The sequence below is a fragment of the Dendrobium catenatum genome, unplaced genomic scaffold, assembly GCF_001605985.2.
Source record: "Dendrobium catenatum unplaced genomic scaffold, ASM160598v2 fragScaff_scaffold_631, whole genome shotgun sequence".
NCBI lineage: Eukaryota > Viridiplantae > Streptophyta > Magnoliopsida > Asparagales > Orchidaceae > Dendrobium > Dendrobium catenatum.
In genome coordinates, this window is record NW_021319093.1 from 644,360 (window position 1) to 650,765 (window position 6,406).

General features: G+C 36.3%; 1 long non-coding RNA gene across 1 annotated transcript; it reads left to right on the forward strand.

Moving 5' to 3' along the window:
• Positions 1-2,015: 2,015 nt before the first annotated feature.
• LOC114579785 lies at positions 2,016-4,042 on the forward strand. Its single transcript, XR_003700965.1, has 2 exons — positions 2,016-2,135; positions 2,522-4,042. It is a non-coding gene; the product is annotated as an uncharacterized LOC114579785 (long non-coding RNA).
• Positions 4,043-6,406: the final 2,364 nt, after the last annotated feature.

The following is a 6,406-nucleotide window of genomic DNA, read 5'->3' on the forward strand; positions in this document are numbered from 1 at the left end:
TATATATATATATATATATATATATAATTTAACATAAAATCTAGAGAAAAATCTTAGATATGGTCTAGTTTAATTAATCCAGTATGTATTTGAAATTACAAAAATTCGCTTTTTCCCACAATTGGAGAAGGCGATATTAAATAATTGGAAGCACTTGATTGGTCTTATGTGATTGTAGTACAAATTATGGGAAAAAATCTAGAGAAAAATCTTAGATATGGTCTAGTTTAATTAATCCAGTATGTATTTGAAATTACAAAAATTCGCTTTTTCCCACAATTGGAGAAGGCGATATTAAATAATTGGAAGCACTTGATTGGTCTTATGTGATTGTAGTACAAATTATGGGAAAGAAGTGAAAGATGATGATGATGCTTAAGAGACGACGATTGGGTGATGACAATCGAGTGATGGCGATTGGGAGATGAGGTCAGGTGACGATAATCGAGAGCTAGTGATTAAGCTATTAAGCTCGAGTGATTCGGTTGGGAGATAATGGTTGGGCGACCTCGCAGGGGGGAGAGGGGGTGTTGGGCAACGACAATTGAGTGAAAACGGTTAGACGAAATAATCGGGCAATGATTGTTGGATGTCGATGAATGGGATATAGCGGTTGAGCAACAACAATGGGAGATAGCGGTCAAGTGATGACATTCGGGCAATGGCGGCTGGGAGATGGCGGTCAAAAGATGACAATTTGATGACGATAGTTATTAGTGATGATCATTGGCGTTGAATGACGGTCAAAGCTATAGAGCTCCTTAGATCTCTAAGCCCTCTCCAATTTCAAGTTAAGATCCCCTTTATATAGAGAATAAGAATTTATTTATAATTTTTAATAGTGACATTTTGATAAATTTGACCCAAATGTCATAATGCTCCACTGGATGACTCATGTAATGAATTATTTGATCATAGACTATTCTTTTAGCAATTAAGTGTATTAATGATCTTATAATTAAATGATCTTAGGCTCATTTGTTTTGTTTTATCGAGGTACTCAATTTTTCTATAAACATGAAGGATTTTAAGATCATTTGATACTTTAATTAATGCTCTGCAATTTTCTATCACATTTTAAATGCTTGATTTATACTTATTTGGACTTAGATTGGATCATTTTTTATGTCTTTGGGTTTATCTTATCGAGATGTTCTATTCAACTATAAATTTAGCTAAAATCTAAGTTTGGATGATCCTGAATTTAATTTTGGAAGTTTTAAATTTAATATTTCCTTAAGATTTGTATCCGATCAAATGATTTCTCATATGATGCATCAAGTCCGTAGATCAATCCACTAAAAGATTGATTGATATTCATCTATCCACCATCTTTTTTAGTACGGCGGGCATGAATAATATCCAAGACAAATAACTGGATCATTGAACATTTTGAAGAATAATTCCTCCAATTTCCTTGCCATGTGCTGGAGCCTCCACCCTAAAACTTGTTCTAGAGACAACTGAACACCTGCTACTATGGAGGTTGTCATCGAGATCAATCTTGATACGGAAGGAGCACAAATCACTGCTAGGCGCGCTAGCAAAGAAGCTGTCGAAGCCACCATTTTGTTCAATTAAGGACTCTACCTTGTCGAAATGCTCAATTTTTACCTTCTCCAAGGGAGGCATCTTTGTTGACGTTGACCGCTTTGCAGACAGTGAAGGCATTTGCTTCACAGCCTCCTTTTATTTCTTTTGAAGTTCATTAGCAACAACAAGCTTGAAATTGCTTGCAGTAACTCATAGGCAATTAAAACAAAATAATATTTATTGAAGCATTAGCAGCAAGATTTTTAAAATGAACGGAAAATCTTACATTTATAAATGTTAGTATTAATGTGTTAACCACAGGTCAAAGATCTATATATTTTGTAGAGTTGATACCCTAAATCAAATTTAATCATCCAAGTCGAATCGGGATTTTATTAACTTTTATTCTCCTTTCTTGGTTTCTTGGAAATGACGAGAGAATTGTGAAACTGATATACTCCTATATTTCTCTAGGTCAGATTGATCAAGTCATTATGAGATTCTGAACTTGATTCATCAAGTCATTGATTGTTAACTGGTTTGAGTTGCCTTTAACTCAAAACTTGTTGGCTCTATGTGCTGTGCTACTAGACTCGCCTAAGGTAGGGGTGTCAATATTTGACACGACACGACAACCCGACCCGGGCAGACCCGAAAAATTCGGGTTGGACCCGACCCGATTTCAAAACGGGTCGGGTTCGGGTTCCAAAAATCGACCCGTTTGAAAAATGGGTTGGGTTCGGGTTGACCCGATGGGTTGCCGGGTCAACCCGCGCGCGACCCCGCCCGCACTCGCCCAGCGCGACCAGCTTTCCCGGGTCGGGTCGGGTCGGGTCAACCCGGCAACCCGCCGGGTCGGATCCGGGTTGGCATTTCCAACCCGTTTACCTAACCGGGTCGGGTTAGGGTCGACCCGTTTGAACCCGGTTCAGTTCCGGGTCCGATCCGAACCCGACCCGTGACCCGAAATTGACACCCCTAGCCTAAGGGACTCATGAGTCACTTATTTGCCAAGACTTTTCTCCTGAAGAACTTGACAACTTGTTCAGAGTATGTGCTCGCCAACTAGAAGTTCTTGCCATAAGAACTCATTAAGAGTACTATCAACTATTCAGAACTCGTACAGAACTCCAAACTCGTAGTAAACTATAAGCCCAATTTGCCAGCTAAATAGCTAGTCACAAGAAGTTCAATTTATGTACTTGCCATGCGATCATACTATGTAACTTTATAACATTGATTTTGATCCTTATCTATAAAAAGAGGTTTAGCATTCAAGCTCAAATGTCATGCAATTTTATATAATGAGCTAAAATTTTATTACATCATAGTTTCATGCTGAATCTCTCTAAGATTCTTTTCAGAATCACTATTTTTCTCTGGATTTTCTTTTTAGCTCGGTTTGATTCATCTTTCTCAGTCAATGTGGTTCAATTGAGCCTAATATTTCACTTTAATATTTTTTTAACCTTTTGGGTTTGATTCATATTTCTATTAAGATTTTGACATCTTTCCACATATAACATTGAATCAACCCTACTGCACCACTTTTAGATTGTTCTTTGTTTCTAGTTAGGTACAGTTGTACAAGTACTTTTTCTTTAAGTGATTCTAGACTATCGTTGTAAGACTTGTTTAGAGGCCATTTTATGCCTTCTATTTTAATAAGAGCATTTTAGTAGTGCTCTTGGCTTTTAGACTTTCTATAGTTTCCAATAAACTGTGTATAAGTTTATGATAGTTCTAAACTTGGAGAATCTGAAATAGTAGCTTATTGATTGTAAACACTTGAAGATCTTAAGTGAAAACCTATCAATCTTGGAAAAACAGCGGGGAATATTCACAAAACTCTGAGGAAAAACTAGAAAACAACAATGTTATTGCAATAATCAAAGATAATGGAAGGAAAATACCAAGATACAGTTGATCCTCAATTCGAGAGGAGGGTCTATCTTTCCCAATCCCTAGATGCCGCTAGAGCTCAAGACTCCAAGCACCGAGAACACAAAATCAGCCACAATTCTCAGATGTCCTAACCCTAATACAAACTCCTACTTAAAGAAAATACAAAAATAATATAAAATGACTAAACAACTCTCAAACAATTAGCCCTAGGTAGTGGACCCCAGACCAAGTGGGGCGGGATTTGGTGCCTGTGGACCAGCAGGCTTGCTGCCTACTGTTTTACAGGAGCCGGCCCACAAGTTGTGTCGGCTAGACTGGTCCAGGGTGGACCGGTACAAGCGTATCACATATTTCATGGGCCTTGTTGCTGACAACATAGGTGAGAAGAAGTGTCGCGAAATCAATTTTCAACGGCCGAACATCCTTTTGTGCATAAATTTTAGCCTGCATTGCTTACATTGATAGCTTCCAAATTCTACCTTTTTAATAGCTAACATGCTGCCAATTAATTTACTATTTTCTTGCAGAATATAATAAACAAAGCATTCTGTAATTGTCTCTCAAACTTTTGTTGCTTGGTCTCTATACAATGTCCTTTCAGGAAGTAAATAATGTATATATGGCTTTACAGATATTCCACAATAATTTTACTATCAGCTTTACCTGAATCAACTATTTGTTGATTTTCCCCTCTTTACTACATGCTGAAATCCAAAGATTTATGCTCACAAATTTGTGGTATTTACTATAGTATAAACATTCATTAGGTTTTGATAAAATATCAAACTTACATCCTTGCTGCGATCTCAACATTATGAATAATTTTGTCCAGTCTTCAGGTCTACTCGTCCACGTTAATCTTATCTGGAGGAATCTACTCCCACAATCTACTTTGATCAATTTAATAACCTCCTCCAAATTAACAATTTTTCTTTGTACTCTTTCTATTGAATCAGGGCTATGAGTTATTTAAGATTTCGTTTGGAACGACTTTTTAACTGCTTTTAAAGCAGTTTTTTAGTCCCAAACGAAAGGCTCGTTTGGGACGGCTTTTTTATTGCTTTCTAAAACAGAGTTTTAGTATAAATTTTTTTATTTTTGTACTTAAACTCCGTTTTAGAAAGTAATAAAAAACCCGTCCCAAACGAAGCCGAAGCCTAAGTTGGCGGAAAGCAGTAAAACTGGTATTGTGTTTTTTTGTTGGGGCAAGCATAACTTATTGCATAGCAAACTGGAGTTCCAACACAAAAAAAAAAAAAAAAAAAACCTAGCTTTTAGTAATGTAGCGCAGTTTACTCTAATGGGTAATTAGTTGCTTCAAATTTGGTGTAAACTGCAACGGGAAAACAGAACAAACAGGAAGAAAAAGAATAAAAATAGAGGATAGAGGGAATTCTAGATTAAGAGAGGAAGAAGTAGGGCTGCAAGCGAACCAAACGTTCGACGAGCTTGTTTATGATTGTTTAATTAGCTAAACAAACAAACTTGAACAATATTTTAAATACTCGATTCTTAAATAAACAAACTTGAACACTAATGCGTTCAGCTCATTTATGTTCGCGAACAACATCATTTGAAGTTCGTGAAAAAGCTCAACATTAAGCTCGATAAGAAGCTTGATTCGTGTTCGATTTTGAACACGTGAATAGGCTAGATAAAAATAATTAATATTTGACTATAAAATTAATAAATATAAATAATCATTGCCTTTGTTACATAGACAATTGCTTTTATTATAAATGTGTTTGTTCATAGATATGTTCATGAACGTATTTGTTTGATAGTTAAAAAAGATTCGTTAAACATGTTCGCGAACAAACTCGATAAGCACTAAATGAACGAATATGAACTGAACATGAACCGAACATGAATACTCATTAATTTAAATGAACCAAACATGAACACAAACAATAAAGCTCGAACAAACATGAACCAAACATGAACAAGCTGATATTAAATGAACACAAACATGAACACTCATATACTCGGCTCAGTTCGGTTCGTTTGCAGCCCTAATGTAAATTAAAAAAAAAGGGGGATTTACATACATACCACTATATAACACTTATATTACATATTTAACACCTTAAATTTAAATTTTTCATTTTTACCACTCAAATACAAACATAAAATCAAAAAATACCACTCCGTAGGCACAAAACTCACTCCGTCTGTTTCGTCCCTGTGAGCACTGCTTTCTCGCGAAAGCTGCATCAACCCCCAACGCAACTGCTGCAATTGGATTCCTCTTCCCAGCGAACTCCTTTGCTTGTCGTTTTCTCCACCGGTTTAGGGTTTCCTCAACAAAACAACAATGAAATCCCAGTAAAATCCGCTTCTTAGTGAATGTTTTAATGTCTCTAATTGAATGTCGTCAAGATCTGGATGCTTCTTGTCTTAATTAATTCTGTTTCAGCTAGCTCAGTGGGCTGATTCCATATATTGTTTTTTTTTTCCTTTTTGTGTTGAAAGCTTGCGAAGCTGCACTTAATAAATTTGTTGTTTTATGGTTCTTTTAACCCGACAGAGAAGTAAAACAAAAATATTCTCTTCCTTATCACCATATAAATCATTTCCTTCTTCATTATCACATTCCATTCTTCAATTTCGATCTGAAATAATAAGACTAGGAGCGGAAATTGGTCACAGGAGACGGGAAATCTGTCGCAAGAAAGCACCATAGGAAGCTATTGCATAAGGAGGCGGGAAAGTCACGCTAGGTCCAGGAAGAGGGCGGGAAGATACGCATGCCGCGAGGGAAGGAATAACGCCGTGATATCCAAATACACGGAGTGGTATTTTTGATTTTATGTTTGTATTTGAGTGGTAAAAATAAAATATTTAAGTTTGAGGTGTTAAATATGTAATATAAGTGTTATATAGTGGTATGTATGTAAATCCCCATATATAGTAGCATATATGGAATCAGCCCACTGAGCTAGCTGAAACAGAATTAATTAAGACAAGA